Here is an 18,969-nt window from a genome sequence, read left to right on the forward strand (position 1 = left end):
AGTGGCAAAGGCCAGCTCTTTCAACATAGCATTCAACAGTATTCACAGGATATAGAGGTCTCGGGCTGGGCATGGTCTAGGGTGAAGGTGGGTGTGGTGGGTGTCCCATCCGCTAGCTGTAGCAGCAGGAAGAAGCCCAGTTTATTCACCTACACCCCAGCCAGAGCTTGGGCTGGAGATAAGAAGGATCGGGGAGTAGGATTCAGCACCTCAAAGGAGACGTTGGGTAAAGCAGGATCTAGGCAAGATGTCGAGATGGTCAGACAGACTCAAGTACTGGAGGTGATCAGCACCTCAGCACCTGGGGCAGGCCTGAGCCTGCTCATTCAAGGTGAACGCAGCAGCTCTGCATGGCTAGGGACACACAGGTATGAGGATGATGATCACCAGCCATTTCCCTAGTCCTTCCTGTGTGTTCCTTCCCTTCAGTCCTTACTGCAGCACTGAGAGGTAGGCAGCACTGACCTCCGCATTCCAGTTGGGAAAGCTGAGGCTCAGAGAAGAAAAACAACTTGCCCAGAGCCTCTCAGGTGGTAGTGGGGGCAGCATTAAATCCACAGCTGTCAGGGTTCAAAGCGCTGGGCGTTGCTCCCTTTTCACATCTGGAGAGGAATTCTGCCTCACCAGCCACTCTTTTGTTCCAGTGCTCAGGCTGGGAGTGACCAGCCCTGGGTGCTGGGCATTCTCTCAGGCAGCTCATATCCAAACCAGTCCCAATTTAGGGTTCCCACTGATTAACGGGAAAAGGAAAACGCACAGATGAGGCAAGGAACATGGGAACCCTAGAAATGGTCTGGCATCTCAACAATGAGGGACAGATGGAAGGGCTCAAGTCTAGACCCCGGGCAAGATACTAAACCTCTAGGCCTCAGTCCCCTCTCTGTCAGTGGAGTAACCCTGCTACCTGCCTCCTAGGGTTGATGGTAAGTATCAGGGAAAGAGCTGTGTGTAAAGCCCCTAGCACACACCTTGCACGTAATAGGCACTCCACGGTATGTTTTCTACAGTATTCTCTTTGTGCCACCTGGCTAGCGGGTTAATTCCTAAGAAAATAACTCTGGCTCCTACTCTAAAGCCAATATTATAGGAAAATGTAAATGTCTCTATGGATTTCTATAACCACGTGTAGCTGGATAATAAAAATTGTAATGACTCCAGTACTCACCTTCTTGCCCTGGGAAAGGAGGCTTGATTTAATGCACACATGCAACATGTAAGTATATTTAGCTTTTATGAATAAGAATTACAGTGTGGCCAGAGTGGTTTGTGGGATTTTTGTTGTGTTTCGTGGCCTACTGAGAAAGCTTTTCTTTCAAGTTGAAGCCAGCCTTGCTTAGCAAAGCATTTTGCCAAGGAACACATTAGGGTTTTTAGTTTTGACCAAAAATACTTCCCATATGTGATGAACATAAATGTGGCATTCCAAAGAGCCTACGAGAACAAAAGATGAGAGAGGGGCGTGGGGAAGAAAAGACAAGGATGACAGAATGGCATGACATGCTGCAGAGCTGCCGTGAACTATCGGACCCAATGCCAGAGTTTGCTGGACTCCCAATGAGGCATCTAGAAGGGGTTCCCTCTCGTGGGGCGACCCAGACACAGAGGTTGATCTTTATATGCAGAGCACAGTCTATGTTGTTGTCAGCTCCATTGAGGAGTGAGGGATACATAAGTATAAGTTCCAAGGGGAGCAGTAAAAGTTCTGTGGGACATCCCTGGAAATGTCCAGCTTTCAGGAGGAACCAAATCAGCATGTGAGGGAAACAAACTGGAATATTAAGGTCTTTACATTAACATGGTCCACTATCTCTGACAGTCCTGAAGATAATCAGGTTTTACTTATTTTATCCCCTGCCCCTGACCTGTGAGCCCCTGTAGGGCACTGACTCTCTTCAGACCTGTGTTTTCTGCACCTGAACAGTTCTTGGCATGCACGGGTGCTCAATAATAAATCCACAAGGGCTGGCCGAGTGGCTCAGTTGGTTAAGAGCTCGCTCAAGAGTGTGAGCTCTGAGCAACAGGGTCGCCAGTTCGATTCCTAGCCCGAGCTGAGCTGCCGCTGAACTGCCAACAGGTGGCAGGGTGGCTCAGCTAAAAAACAAACAAATAAATAAATACACAAGCACAAGATGTTTTTCTGCACAAAGAAGACTCATAGAACTAAAAATATTTCAAAAATATCCACTTTCAGATTAGTCTATGATATGTGTTAATGTGCCTTAATTTCAGCAACATACAAAACTTTAAAATCTGACATGGACATTAAGAGTTAAAAAAATTATGCCTTATACCTAATGATTTGCTTTTAGTTTTTTTATCGCGCACACATGCACACACACACACACACACACACACACACAAATGCATATTCACACACCTTATTTGGGTTGTAGCTCAAGCTCAGAAACCTTTTGTGAGTTTTCAGTGCTATTCCAGACCATTTCCTGGATAACCTCTTCTGGGAAACCAGTTGTGCTGTAGTCCGGAAATACCCATTGTTCAGTAGGGCTATGGTACACGAGCTTTCAGAATCCAAGGGCATAGTTACAAATAATTATCATCAAAGGATGTAAAATGAAGGACATTGTCGCTAAACAAGAAATTAATGACTGAGTGGAGCTGTGTAATGTAATTATACTTAAGATGGGCGTTCTGATGAACTACAGAAGCACCTTTGTGCTTTCATGTCCCCATCAATGCACTTAACTGCTATTGACAGTAATAGGAGACTTGAATATAAAAAGCTTTCTTTCTCCTTTTCCAATTTCTAGAGGGAGAACTTAAAAAAAAAAAAAAGGATGTTTGTCCCTGTACTTCTGAATATTCGATGATATAAAATTTGAAAAACAAAAATAAGTTAAAAACAAAGATTACTTGCTAATACATTTAGGTTTCTCCATTTATCATCGATTCACCCATTGATCTTCTGATCAGTTTCCATCTGCACAGAAAATCATTTAAAATTACATATTAGAATAAATGCTTCTAAAGACCTAATTTTGATTTGCTTAAGCCGTGCCTTAAGTCTTGATTGAAAGTGTTTCCTGGTTAAAATCTAGGTTGAGCCTGGCTGTTTTATTAATCTCTGGTATTTAGGCAAAGTCAATAATGATGCCTTCAATTTGAATACCTCTTGAAAGTTTCCATTGTGACTGTACATACATTATCTCAGCTGCCCCTGATAATATTGGGTTGTCCGAAAAGTCATGATGCATTTTTGCAATGAAAAACAGAAAAAATACATCATGACTTTTCCAACAACCCAATATGTTGGTGAGGTCGCCCTGGCAAAGGTAGGAATCCCATTTTATAAACACAGAAACCATGGCTGCAAGCGTTTAAGTGACTGGCCCACAATTGTGTAACTGGAACACGGAGGCAGGACCACTGTGCTGCTTCTTCCTAAATAAATTAAATTAGCTTATTTGTATAACAGAAGATGATTCATTAGTTTGCTAATTGCTCTCTCCTCTGTGGTGCCCCTCTTTAGAAGATGCATAAATATCTGGGAGGCACCTTCTAAAGCTCATTGGTTGATCAGAGTACTGTGTTATTTCTATTGGCAAGCAGAGTGGTAAAGGGAAAAAGCTTCCCAGCCTTGGAGCCACTGGGTCCTGCCTTCAGATCACAGCTTCACCGCTTACTAATTGACACCGTGTATGAATTCATGCAGGCTAGTTAAACTATGAGTGACTGTTCCTTATCTATAAAGTAGGAAAAAAGAAAATCTGCCCCACGGCTGATGTGAGGAATAAATGGGATGATGTTTCAAAGTGCCTGTCACGGTGCCTGATATAAAATAAAAGTGCAACAAAGAATCAGTTTTCCTCCTCAACCAATCCATTTTTACATTATAGAATTTCTAGAAGAACTGCTTCCAGTCAACTTAGCTTTATATCCAGTTTCTACAGGTGAAACTTCTATGTTCCATTAATGACAGCCAACCATTATTGGGCTTTTACTATGTCAAGAGTGCTGGAATCGTTCCTGTCAATACATAATGGGGCCAGGATCTGGTTGAGGAGAGAGAGGACATACATAGGAAGAGAATGAACAACCACAGAAATCTCATGCTAGGTGCCCAGTATGATAATAAACCACATGGAAGTCTAATCTATCTGCACTCAGTTGATAGGTGCTGCAAGAGGTCCAAGGATGCCAGTAACATTATCTGGAAAGATTCATCGGGAAATGATGAAAGCTGAAACATGTTCAGTCCTGCCTTTCTCAGCTCTGTTGAACTGCAGGTCCTAAAGGTCTTTCACCTAAAAATTTGGCTCCGTTCCATCCCTGAGGTGTGCCAGGCTGAGGCAGGCCATATATACCCAGTTGCGACCAGCCCCAAGTCTTCCCCAGCCAGTGAGTCTGGAATTCATCTTTCTGTCATTCTCCCCTCGGCACCAGGAACCTCACTAAATCACAGACTTCTCCCCTAAAATACAAACTTATTTGTGGAATCTATCATGAACCCTTGAAATTGTGCAATTATCCTTATGCTGGGCACAAAAATAAACACTGAGTCTTCCCTCATGGTTCCCCCCATTATTCCTAAGCCATTTGTCACAAGTCCCTGCCTTACGTTTCATGCCACCTATACTTCTCCTAAGCTCAGACTTTGTTTACTTATTCTCTTATTTAGAGCCTCACTACTCACTTCAAATTTGACTTTTGAAACTGTCTCCCTGAGTAGAACCTTGGTTCTCCTCCAACCATAGGTTGGTTAAATTCTCCTTCCTGCTACTCCGACTTATAAATCATCTCTCCCATCCCACCTGACCCCAGAAAGCCCTATCTTAAGTTAAATCATTTGGGAAACTTATCTACCTGCACTCAGCAAACAGCCACTAGAGGTAAGTATGTGATTTCCCCTCCAGTTTCCCTCCTAGGGCCCGAGTCCTGCCTTGAATTTTAGGTGGTTCGGATAGAACCCTGATACGTTATCTTGTGCTTACCTGCTCTCTCCCCAGGGCCAAATCCAGCTCTCCGTATTCTCCAGCCACCAACCTGGGCCTTGCTGTGGCCCAGACAGACCTCCCACAGAGAATCCAAGGCACTCAAGCCTACTTTATGGCTAGAAACTTCTATTGCTATGCCAACTGTGCCGACGTAACTGCTAGCCATTGAAGACGCTCTCCGAGTGCTTTCTGTTCCCGGGCCCCTTGTGATTGAGTGGGCTCTTGCAACCAGTTCTGTTTAATGAGCTGTGAGAAACGATGTGTGTTATTTCTGGACCAGGTCTTTGGTCATCAGTGGGAGAGTCCCCAGCACTTTCTTTTCTTCCACACAGCAACCAGCAATGTTCCAGACGAGGATTCTCCCTCAACCGGGGTTCCAGAGTGAAGATGCCTCAGAGCAGAGCCCCCAGCTAACCCACAGTGAACATGCAGGTTAAGTGAGACCTAAACCTTCATTGCGGAAAACACTGAGGTTTTAAGGTTGTTTCTTACTTCAGCATAATCTTTCCTATCTTTATTGATATTCCTCATAACTGATATGGCTAAGTTTGTCAGGATCACAATAGCAGGCTCAGTCTTGCTTGGGGTAAGACTTGTACCTAAATTAATCCCCTTGGTCCCAGCCCTGAACAAACCATCATACTTCCTTTCTCCCCTAGCGTTGTGTTGAGCCCTTGATCTCACAGGAAGTCACTAGGACACTCTTATTCCAGAGTTTCCTGAGAGATCGTGTATCAGTTGGGAGGGTGTTTAGCGGCAAGTCATAATAACCTATTTGACAGTGGCTTGTATGCTAAGATATTTATTCCTTATTAAGAAATACAGAGACAGGCAGTCATCAAGTTGACTTGTGGATTCAACAGTTCCATCAAAGATGCAAGCTTTCTGTTCTTTTAGTTTCCCAGCCTCAACTGGCTGGCTTTTCACTTCAGGTTTGTTACGTCCTGATTACAAGGTGCTGCCACCTTTGGAGCCATCTTATTTTTCACACAACAGAATCCAAAGTAGAATAGGGCCATCTCTCTATGCTATGCCATCTTTTTTTTTTTCTTTTTAATCAAAGAAAATCCTCCCAGCAGACTTTTCCTTCAGTCTCACTGGCCAGACTCTGCATCGCACATTGCTGTTCCAATGAAATCACGGCTCTGTTAAAAATGCGGAGGAGGGTAGAACCCAACAGGGTTCGCCAGAATCATAACAGGTTTTACTATGAAAAAAGGGGCAATAGTCAACTAAGTTTGGGTAACACTGAGTTAAAAGGCTTTGTTGTTTATAGAATATCTTAGAATAGTCTTAATATGCTGGGTGCATTTCGAGTCTCCTAGAGAGATAAGTTGTAAAGCATCTCCCAGACTTGACCCATCAGAGAGGTTTATGTAAAGAGCGTTTTATTGTAGTCATATAGAACCACCACAGTAATTCGGACCCTAACTAACCAAGAGCTCATAATGTTTTTGATCTGAGTTGTGAATGTCTCTTTCATGTCATCTGTGAATAGGAGGTTTATTCAGCAAATTAATGACTACTAAATGAAATTTGGTTGTTTTACCTAATTATAGAAACAAAGTGCTATTCACTACTATATCAATTTACTATATTCTCTATTATATCAAATATTGTCTTACAAATGAATGCTACTAATTATCAGCATCTAAACTGGACATTAAAAATAGGCTCAAAGAAGACCTGTATTTAGAAGTATATTATAAGAAATCTTTCAGCTAAATTGTCCTTTCCGTTAAATTAAATTGGAGCTCTAGAAGCACCATAGATCAAAGCATTGGGATAGCAAGTGCCAAATCCTAACTAATAATACAATCCTGCATGTCCTTGTGATCTTTTTAAATTTAGTATTTCCATTTGTTCTAATTTCGAAGTCTTCCTCTTCTCTATTATGTATCCCAGGTGAAAGTTCCCTAGTCACACACAGCAGCCTGAGGACACGCCACTCTCCCCTCCTCTCCCTGTGCACATTCCAACCCTCAACCACACACGCATACATACAACACAGACAACCTTCACATATTGTTGTGAGGTCCTCAACTAAAAAGAATAAAAAGCTCTTTCCTTAAAGCCAAGCAAATACCAAAGGAAAATATACCTATCACTAGCTATTTTGTGACACATGGACTTACTAATACTAAATTTCATGTGTTGCATTAAAGTGGAGCTGATTTAAATTCCAATATTGTATAGAAATTTTAATATCCTTTTGACAATATGCTCCCAAGATTTTTAGTTTATTATGCATTAATGGTTTTAGAAGACGTTTTGGAATATATTAGAAGATAAAAACTTGTAACAATTAAAAAGGACTTGAAGAACCCATAAAGCTGAATTATGTTAATAGCAAACATGTTTATTTTTTGTGCAAATATGCATTTTCCTTCTTAACATCTGCATAGTAATTTTTAAAATATAATATCTAAAACATATGGCATAGCTCTTCTATACAGGTGTTACACAGCACTAGAAAACATATTGTGCTTATATGTATTCAAGCATATGCTTCAATCCTACTCCTCTTACAACAAACACTTCATAGACTTCCTGCTATTTATATCAGGAACATGTATTTGGCCTTGATATCACCTGCTCTTTTTAGTATAGGGACTCACCAGGAAACTTCTCGGAGCTTATAAAATCTACAGGAAATAAATACAATGTTGGCTTTTTTATAAAGGTGACTGAGTTGGTAAGGAAGTGGTTTAAAAAACCTTGTATGACTGTAAATGTAGAATGAAATAACAATGTGTTACCCTTTTAAACATTTCCTTATTATTTCGCTCTTCCCACAGCCTTTTACATTTGTATAAAAACTTAACACATTGAGGACAGTGTATTTAAGTTTATAGATGCAAATCTGTGTCACTAGTCCACAATGTGTTAACTTGGTGATTTATTGTTTCTCATACTATAATTACAATTCTCATTTTCAAGAATGACAGTCCATGAACTAATAAGAATAACCAATAATAATACTGGGTTGTCTGGAAAGTCATGACACATTTTTGCAACGAAAAACAGAAAACATATGTCATGACTTTTCCATCAACCCAATACTTACATTGGATAAATGCTATCAAAGACTTTTGGGTCATATTAAAATAACACTAGGCCCGTTACACCATCCAACTTCAGAGCCATGATTTTTTTAACCTAGCGATTCTCACTCCCAGCTGCAAATTGGAATTACCTCGTTAACTTGGGCTCTGCCTCCAGAGATCTGACTGAATTGTTATGGGATGTGGCCTGACATTGGTATGTTTGAAAATCTCCCCACGTAACTCTAAAGTACAGTTGGCATTAAGAATAATTGCAATCTAACTATGACTGTAACCTCCTGCTGTGTCTGGGAGGGGGCTCTGTGGAACAGGCACGAGAGAAAATATACACTTAAAAACACCAACATCAATAATAAAAAACAAGCCACTGAATGCCACACATGTCAGATCAGATAATATTACTTAATCTTCTAAAAAGACACTAAAAGGGACATACTATTATCCTCCTTCTTATAGATGAATGAACTGAAGCACAAAGGAGTTAAGTAAACTACCAACAGTCGTGCAGCCAGTAAATAGTGAAGCCAGGACTCATAGTAGGTCTGCATAAATGCAAAACACATACTCTTCACAATATCATACTTTATTCACATTTTCTTCCTGATTCTTAGCTAAACACAGGCTGCTCTCTAGGCTGAGCCAGTAATTTCTCATTATCAGCCTGTGCTGACAAAATTTCCATTATTCTTCATCAAAGAGGAACCTCTGGGGAAGTGAACATGGCCAGGCTTATTTTTACAGGTGAGGTCAAGAAGATATATATGATTGTGATCTTACATAAGGGCGTAACATAAGACTACTGGTCATTTAGAATCATTAGCTAATAGTGGTGTTTTTAAAATCAAGTATACATTTTAAGTGCAGCGATCAATGTTTGATAGCCATAAATTACTTCTTTCAGTAGAGAATCTAGAATTTCTGTATAGGAACTGCTTAGATGACTCAATATGGTGGAAAGGATGAAATAACACTTGTCATAAAAACTGCTCTTTCAAAGCCCTTTCTATAAGAATGAGAAAATGTCAACTGTCCAGATAAAAGAATTGAAAGGGAAAGCTGGTAGAAATTGTGGAAAAGCAAAAGCCCCCCCACCAACCCTAAAAACCTTTTGTTGTTATCCCTCAGATAGACAAGGATGTTTGTGTAAACATCTGATTGAGGTGAAAAGGAATGAATTAGGTACTTTGTGAGCTATAGTGCATCTTTATAATGAAATATTATTACCACTATTATCCCCCCCTTTAAAAGGAATCTCTTGGATTTCCCATACATCCTTGCCTCTTCCTCTCTAAGTTCGAATTATCTCTAACAGCTTCCTAGCTAACTTTTTCCTCTATCCCTTTTTCCTTTAAATGAACCTAACTACTGTTGCCAATCTCATCATCAGCTCTTCCATCCTTTCATTTGGTTTCCGATTTTTAAGGGTAAAATAAAAAAAAAGGAAGACCCTGATGAGGTCCTAAGTGGGGTTATCAAAGTAGAGTCCTTCATCTCGCTGGTGGAGGTGTGAGAAGCTGGAAGACATGCTGGAGTGATGTCCTGAAAGAGATACTAAGGTCAAGGGCAGGACAGCTTGCCAAGCCAGGCTATTATTCCCGAAGGCTAGATGAGAAATGAACAGATGTGAGATGTGGAGGCCAAATGAGGAAGACGGAGAGCAAGGACTCAAGGGAGAGCTGGTCTAAATGAAGGTGGGAGACAAAATGCTGATGACAGTGGCATGCTTTTGTAGGGCGTCCCAGGATTGGTAAACCAGATGTATTTAAAGGGCTGGACTTGTATGGATACCCATGCTTTGGCTTCAGCACCCTAGCCTCCTTCTGAGCAGGGGGGGACCCTCTAGCCCATGGAACCCCTGCTGGGTCCATCACTGGTACTGGCTGTTGTGCCACTGGATTCTGAAACTGCCCCCTCCCGTCAGATTTTTCAGATCTCTATGGGACTGTCTAGAAGGGAGTGGCCCATGAGTAATCCTCAACAGGCGCTCACCAGCGCCTCCTTCTAAATTCCCCAATATCCCGAAGCCCAGGATTGTCCACAGCATATTGACTATATAACAAATACTTAGGAAGCCAACCAGTGTCTCTGCCTGTGGTAACACTGAAAAACTTTTCTGCAGAGATTCAGCCTGGAGAACAGGGAACTTCATTGTGACTCAGTTTCTGTCAGAATCTAACCAGGAAATAAAAGCCACCTGAGCCTTCCTTACAGCGATTTCAAAATTGGGAATAAGTTACATAGGTAATGGAGGAGTTGAGAACCAAACAGAGGACAGTGAGGCGACTCAGAGAAGAATTTCAGAAGGAAGCCACTAAGCCCCTAGACTAGAGGGACTGAGGGACATGTGGTGTGACTTGCCCTTGGGCAAAAGCTGAGCCCCTGGCACAACTGTTCACGGAGAGGTGTAGCTGCTACTGGTGTCGCTGCCCAAGGCAGAGAGGGAAGGGAAGAAAGACTCTGGCTCCCCCTTTCTTCCCACCACAGTCTTCCCATGGGCCATATTCAGCTGAAAACCCGCTGAAGTGGGAGGCTGAGAAAGGCAGCCTACAGGGGCCAGCTCCCTGCAAGTACAGAGCAGAGCAGTGAAGAGCAGAGAACCTACCTGAGGGCAAAATGTCCCAGAGAAACAAAACCCTTAGACATACTTCCATACCAAGATTGCTCCTTGCTTCATCACTCACAGTTTATCCTGCTTCTGCCATCCTTATGCCAGCACATGTGCTGTGCCTCACAGAGCCCCCATTCCATTCATACTGCTATGTACCCTGAGAGTCTTCCCCAAACTCTCTTCCTGACTTGAATTGAATCGTGACTCACATTTAGCAAAAAACCTGTCATCCCTTCTCTCGTTCAACAGTGATACAGTAAATGGGAATTCTATCAATAATAACTAACCTTGCACCATTGTATGTGTTTTACACATATTAGGCCCTTCAATGCTCAGAACCACCTTATATTCTTTTTTATAGATGAGAAAACTGAGACATGGAGTGCTTAAGAAAGTTATTAGAAGCATAGTTTATAAGTGGCAGAGCCAGGAAAAACATGCAGCCAGGCTCCTAAGCCCAGTCTTCTACCGCGTACATCCCTGTTCTAGGGATGGACATACAGTAGTGATCATTACAGAGATGATCTCTGCTAATGGAGTTATAGTTCAGGGGGAGAAAATATTGTAAACTTCTCATTTTTGAGATAATTGTAGTTTTACAGAACAGTTGCAAACAGCACAGAGAGTTTCCATACTTACTTCCTCTTGCTTTAACATTTTGCACAGCCTTAGCATATTTATCATTACTAGGCAATTAACATTGGTACAATACTACAATATTACCTGATCCACATACTTTGCCAGTTTTTCCACTGATGTTTTTATTCCAGGATCCCATGAAGGACACCACACTGCATTTAGTCATCGTGTCTCCCTGGTCTCCTCTAGTCTGTGACTGTTTTTCTCATATTTCCTTTGTGTTTTATGACCTTGACACTCTGGAAAATTACTGGTCAGGTATTTTGTAGGAAGCCCCTCAATTTTGATTTGTCTGATGTTTTCTCATAACAGACCGGAGTTATGGTTTTTTTGGATGAATAACATAAAGGTGGAGTGCCCTTCTTATCACATCATGTCAAGGATATGTGCTAGAAACGTGATTTATCACTGGTGATGCTAACCTTAATCATTTAGTTAAGGCAGCGTATATCAGATTTCTTTACTGTAAAGTAACTATTTTTTATGTTTTCACATTCTATTAGTTAGAAGTGAATGACTAAGTATTGCCCACACTCAAGGGAAGAGGAATTAAGCTCTACTTCCTGGAGGGGGGAGCAGCTACATTTATTATTTGTAATTTTTCTGTAGGAAACATTTGTCCCTTTTTTTCCAATTATTTACTTAGTCATTCAATCATTTATACCAGTATGGATGCATAGATGTTTATTTTTTTCTTTAGGTTATAATCCAGTACTATCGTTATTTTGTTGCTCAAAAGTTGTTTAGCTTTGGCCACTGGGAGCTTTTTCAGTTTGACAGCTGTGTCCTTTTCACATATTACCATTTTTAAAAGCACTTCTTTATTTTCTGTCATTACATGATGCTTCAGGCTCATCTTGTATATTTCCTGTCCCAGCCTGCTAATCAGTCATTTCTCCAAGGAACTTTGGTTCCTTTATTGGAGAATGGTGTTACAAACCAAGATCTGGGTACTAGATGTGGTTCTAGGCCTTCTCAGTTGCCAGTGGCAGAAAATTTATGTATGTATGTATGTATGTATACGAACCCATGTGTACACACATAGGAAGACCTTAAGTAAATAAAAGTACAAATAGGTTGTTACAAATGCAATAAACAAAAATGCTACATTCTATGTAAAATAATTATAGGTGTGATTAAATACAAATGGTGTGAAGTGAAGGTCAGGGTGGTCTTCACTGCATCAGGAATACTTAAGGCAAAGTCTACTAAAGGAACAGGAATTCGCCAGGTGAAAGAGCAAGGAAAGAGCATTGTAGGTAGAAGTAGCAGCAGCTGAAGAAGCACTGAGTAGGAAGAGCTCAATGTGTTTGAAGAATTGGAAGAGGTGCTCCCACGGTGGGAGCAGAGGGATGCAGGAGAAATGTGGACTGCACATGGGCAGAGGCTGGATCACAGAGGACCTTGAAGCCACGGTAAGGATTTCAGAGTTTTCCATGAATGCAATGGGTTGCCACTGAAGTGTTTTAAGTAGGGGAGGAAGGTGCATCCTACTTCACATAGAAATGTAGGGCTGTGCGAAGTGGGAACATCCCCAACTTCCTCAGCTCTCCCGCCCCACTTCTTATAAGCTTTTCTCTGCTGGCAGTCATCTCCAGAAAGCTTTACACCGGTCCATAACTATAAAGTGCACTTATATGAGGAATACTCATATAATTTTGTTGTAACTTATGCTCTCATTTACATTATTTGTTATTTCAGTCAGTCTTTTCTATCCAATGCCTCACAGAACTCCAGGCTCCACTAAATATTAAGAATAATGTTTCCCCCTTTTCCTCAGTTGCAAAGAAGCTCATGACTACATTTTATATGCACTCAATTATATTATCCTCAGCTGTGACTTCTTGATAAAAATATTTATTTTATTGATTGGTTGCCTTTAGTGAGTGCTAGGATTGTTTATTTTATTATACCTGTACTTTTATTGTAAGCAAAATGAAGATTTTTTTTTTGAAATTAGGACAGTTACAAAATTTTTAAAAATTAATAAAGAAATAAAGAAGCCCATCCTACAACTCAATGCTGGCATTGTCTCTTTAGCACCACTACTGGCCTCAGACCAAGGATTCCAGCAACATGGAGTTCCTGAAGTGGTTTTGTGTCTCTGAACAGCTCTAATTACTGCAGGGTTATTAGATGTTTAGTGTTTGTTGGGCCAAATGAATTAACAACGATCTGCTGTTTTTGTTGAATAATGAGACAGAGGTTGTTTAAAAATGTTGATAGTGTCTTATGTAAAATCTAAAGGGTTTACTAAGTTTAAAACGCATTAAGAAAACAATCTTTATTAAAAGCATAGGTTTAAAAATTCATGGATCAAATATAACTATAAAAATGAAAATAGAAGGTTCTATGTCATCTATATAGTAGTATTGTCAGAATGCAATAAAGACGCATAATTATCCCTAGAGGAACACTGTTACCACCATGGCTTAATTACAGTTTATTTTCCCTTTCCTCTTGTGATAATTATGCACTCCTTTGGACTAAGAGATGCTGACAGTTCACCAACAGCATGTTTATTTTTATCCCGCAGGCCTGGTGATTTCCTCTCATTTTAGTCCTAAGACAATGTGTTCAATTATTTTCAGGTCCTATATTTGTTTTAATGGTGTCTATGTTTATTTAGATTAATGATTCTCTATTTTTTTAAAAATTAGAGCAATTTCATTTTGATATTTTAAAAATATGTTGAGCGCCATTTAACACATTAAGGAATTCTCAGGCCTTACACCATACACGAATTTACGTTTGAAAGTCAAGCTAGAATATCATCAAAACTTGGAGTCACAAGACTTGGGTTTGAATGGAGACTCTGTCACACACTGGCTGGGTGTGAATTTAGACAAATCAATCCATCTGGGTTGCTCTTTTTTCACTTTTAAGATAGAGTTAATAAACATTTGTCTGCCGAACTTGCTGGGTTGCTATGAAATTCAAATAGAATAATTGCTGGAAAACTGTTCACTTTGTACGCCATAAAGTTCTTGTCAAGTATCAGTCATAGTATATGTAGTCATTCATTTCAGAAACATTCGCTAAATACATACTATGTACCAGGCCCTGTGCTCATGCCAGAAATGTAAAGATGTTTGAATAGATGATGATGATGATGATGGTGGTGATGATAAAATTTCACAGGGTTAAATATGTACATAATATTTCTTATACCTCTGTAACATCAGAGTATTATAATGGAGTTATGATATGTCCTCCTACTAAATCTTTTAAATTTATGTTTTACTCATTTGGAAGCAATAATGTTATTCTAACTTTGTCATAGTTATTATATACTACATGTTAACAGTGTAGTTGAAAATCTGGACTTGCAAACAGGATGTAATTTATGGTTCTGTTATTTCTAGTAAAAAAAAAACAGAAAAACTGGTGTGTTTTTTTTATTAAACTGGTAAATTTTATCAGGCTTTATGTTTAGTTTCCAGTGTTGTCTCTGATTAACTCTTCCTATGTTGGACTGACAGTGGACCCAGGCAGAGTTTCAATACAAACTGTCACAGGGAAAGACCACTTGTCATACCTACTTTATAAAAGTTGATTTCAATGTCAGAAGCAGGAATGGTCATAAGGACTCAAAGAGCAAGAGGAACGTGAATTGTAATTGCAACAAGGCAGCAGGAACTGTAATTACCACAGGAGAAGCAAGAGACAAGCTAACATGTTAAGTTCAAACAATCATACAACAAATACTGAAGGATCATTTACCATGTACAAAGCACTGTGCTAGTGATGGGGAATACAGTAATGCATACACCGATCCCCCCTTCATGGAGTTTGGAGAAATGAGGAAGAGTTAAGAAAAGTTAGGAAGAATCTTCTAGGCAGAGAAAATAGCACTCGGGGAGGCCTAGAGGTGGGAAGAAGTTACTGGCTTTAAGCTAGTCCTGGCACATAGAAGGCATGTTCTTTTTTGTTTGTTTTGTTTTAGATTTTATTGGGGAATTGGGGAGAGGGGAACAGTGTTGGGGAGTTGGGGAAGGGGAACAGCCAAATTGTTGTCCTTTGATGTTAGTTGTGGAGGGCGCAGCTAGCTCAGCTCGAAGTCCAGTCGCCATCTGGCTGCCCGTCGGCAGCTCGCAGCCGCTCAGCTCAAGGTGCCGTGTTCAATCTTAGTTGCCAGGGGGTCCTAGCCCACCATCCCATGTGGGAGTTTAACCGGCAACCTTGTTGTTAAGAGCACATGCTCTAACCACCGAGCCATCCTGCCGCCTAGAAGGCATGTTCTGATGTGTCCTGTGTATCTGTGTCTCCCTCACAATGTCTGGTATTGTGATGAACTCACAGAAACAAACAACAAATATTTTTGAATCAATAATAAATGATGGACGCGGGCGATTCGGGCACCGTGGGATGGACTGACGCTCCCAGAGCTGGTCTAGTGCCGAATGCCAGAACATTCATATCTTCGTTGGTGAAGAGTGAACCATGACATCTATACAGGATGATATGGAGATAAAATGAGATGCTATGATATATGGAAAAAAAATTTTTAAAATGCGAAGACATTGTCAAAGTGTACATTGTTCATCTTTGAAACAGTTGGAGGAGTGGAAAGACTGTGGAAAAGAACAACATCAAGGACGATCCTGTATTGAAAGGGGTCAGAATCCTGAACACATTCTTTTTTTTTTTAAAGATTTTTATTGGGGAATTGGGGGGATGGGAACAGTGCTGGGGAATTGGGGGAAGGGGAACAGACAAGTTGCTGTCGTTTTGTTCTTCAGTCTAGTTGTAGAGGACGTTGCTTCACTGGTCCAAGTTGGCACCATCATTGTGCTCTTCCCGGGCGAGGCAGATCAGTCGCCGCTTCTGGACGGCTGCTCACTGTGGCTGCCGGCCACACATGGTAGCCCATGGCAACCCACTGCAGCAAGGGCTGCAGCCTACGCGGTCGCCTGCGACTCTCGGCAGCCCAGCTCCAGGTTGAGCTGTTGTTCAGCATCTTAGCTGTAGAGGGCAGTGTCACTGGCCCTCATATGTGGGATCCGAACCGGGGCCCTCTGGTGTCCCAAGCCAGTTCTTAACCATTGCGCCACTTGGCCGGCCTCTGAACATATTCTTAATTTTAACTCTCGAACAAATCAAATAATAGAATGTTTCTGAAGCAGAAATAGCCTCATTTGTGTTAATGTTAAAGTCTCATGAACTTGAGTTGGAGGAGAAAGGAAAAGTGTTCATACTGTCGGCATAGTCATCCCTCGTTGTCAAAGCTCACAGGTCTGTGCACCTAAATTTCAAGTGACAGAGCAGAGGGTGAACAATTTGGTTAGATAACATAGTCATGATGCCGATCAGAAAGTTTGGATAGTTCCCCACAGAATCAAGCTTTTATTTTTGTTATCTACTCATATTTACATAGACAAAGAGAGAGAGATGTGTTAAAAGGAAAGCTGTTAGAGCCTTGTTTGGGGTTTACATGATAATACTATATGTGAAAACATTATAATCTACAAATATCGAACTCTAAGAAACTGCTATTATCAATATTTTGAACATTATACTGCTGCATGCCATTATAACCTTATGGGCAAGGTTTCTTGATAACAATCCTTTGGGGACTTTCACTAAATGGTCTTGAATGGAATCCAAGTCTTGAATTGCTTAAATGAATTCTACTCTCTCCTAAATGGCATAGTGGTGCAGCTTCAGGATGTTAGGTAATGGAACTGTGACCCCCACAGATTTAGCAGTGCTAACTCTATTAATAAGGCCAAATAGGCCTTTATCTAGGATGATAAAAACAAATACCACAGCACTTTAAAAAAAATAATCATTGATATAACCTTGGAATAATGCCACCAATTTGCATCTGGAGAAGAAAAATTAATTATTTGGAGAGGGAGTGCGTTCGCATATTGCTCATCCTGCCTTTACTAAAGCACTTGGAGTACGGGAAACAGACTATAATGATGCTCATCACATATAAGGAGTTGGAGTAAAAAGCTCTCAGGATGTCTGCTATTAAACAGGAAAGTTACTACTTCCATGGGACATTTCCATATTAAAGACCTTGTAGTATCATCAGTTAATTTACTGGTCATATATACCAAGCATAGCAAATAGATTTCAATTCCCCTGCCAATACTAATTTGATTGGTAGCAGCTGCTGGGGGCACTTGGTTGAAAATGACCATGATGGTGAAACCAACTTGAAAGAAAACATCATGGATGTGTGTGTGTGGGGGGGGGGGGGGCTGGAGGTGAGGGGTTAGCAGTTCCTGTACAGTGACAGTTACGGCTTTGTACTGGGGAAAAAGCTGAGTAAGCACAGGCCTGAGGTTACCTAGTTACTCACTCGTTTGTTTATCCTTCACCTCTTCCAAAAAGACATGGAAGAAAATATATATGTAATATGAAAAGAGAAATAAATCATGGCAAAAAGAAAGTAAGATCAAATAGTTTAAGATATGATCCCTGAGAAATACAAGCCATGAAATCCTGCACACTTACTAAGGGAGTTTATAATCTGACTCTGAATTTCCTAATAGCCAAATTAAACACTGAAATCACAATCATTCACAAGATTCACATTGTCTAAAATATAAGGCAGGTCATATCTGTAAAGTGTAAGACAGACAATTTGGTATAAAAGAATAGAAGTGGAACTAGAAGACATGAATTTAAATCCTCGGTCTGCTGTTTATTAGTAGCCAGGGGACTTGGAGCAATTAACACTTGACTACCTCAGTGTCTTCATTTGTAAAATGTGGATAATGGTACTGCTTTATTAATTGCTCTAAGTTAAATTATGAAGTGAGCATGCTCTTTATTTTCCATTTGGTCATCTATATCAGGGGTTGGCAAACTTTTGAGACGGAAGAGCCGCCAGGGGTCAGCAAACTGCAGCTCACGAGCCACATGCGGCTCTTTGGGTACGTACATGTGGCTCTGAAGTAAAATTGAAGATGAAAATAAAACTATCATAGTTTCATTTATAAAATTTCTAAAGGATATTATTCACATAATGGTTATTATGTAAAAATATATTTATGGCTCTTGATTAATTTTTAAATTGTTGTGAGGGGCAGGATTGGCTCTTCCAGGGGTTGGCAAACTTTTGAGACGGAACGTACCCAAACAGCCGCATGTGGCTCACAAGCCGCAGTTTGCCGACCCCTGGTCTATATCATTCCCTTCACTGCACCGCCCTGCTCCATGCCCTGGGAGGCTGACCCTCCACACTGCATCACCCAGGCTCCCTTTGCCCTCTGGCTTCCTGTTCAGTTCAGCCAACAAGAAATAACCTCTCCCACTGCCTTGATGCCAAGAGTCTAGCGGAAGCTGTTCCTTTTATGACTACAGCTCCTGATGGGCAGTTGCCATTCACAGTGCCAGCTCTCAGCAAGCTCCAAGACTGCTGCCTCCCCTTGTCCTTTAGGCATTTTTTAGCCCCCACTCCAGGCCAACCACAGAGCCAGTCACTATTTATAGTACATAGTCAATAAATGCTGATAAATCTGAAATAAAGTGAATGAGGCTTGTGGGCATCCAGCAAATTCTGTTGCTGTGCCTAGAAACCACCAGGGTCAGAACATTCCAAGTGCTTCTCTTAATAAAGTATCCTACATGTTATTGTGGTCAGTAGAGATCTTCCTCAGTCCATATTTACTGGTAGAGTTGGGTTTTTTTCTCTTTTGACACATGATTTTACAGCAGAGCACAGATGTCTTAGATCCTCTGTGGA

This window comes from Hipposideros armiger, unplaced genomic scaffold, assembly GCF_001890085.2.
Source record: "Hipposideros armiger isolate ML-2016 unplaced genomic scaffold, ASM189008v1 scaffold_557, whole genome shotgun sequence".
Classification (NCBI taxonomy): Eukaryota; Metazoa; Chordata; class Mammalia; order Chiroptera; family Hipposideridae; genus Hipposideros; species Hipposideros armiger.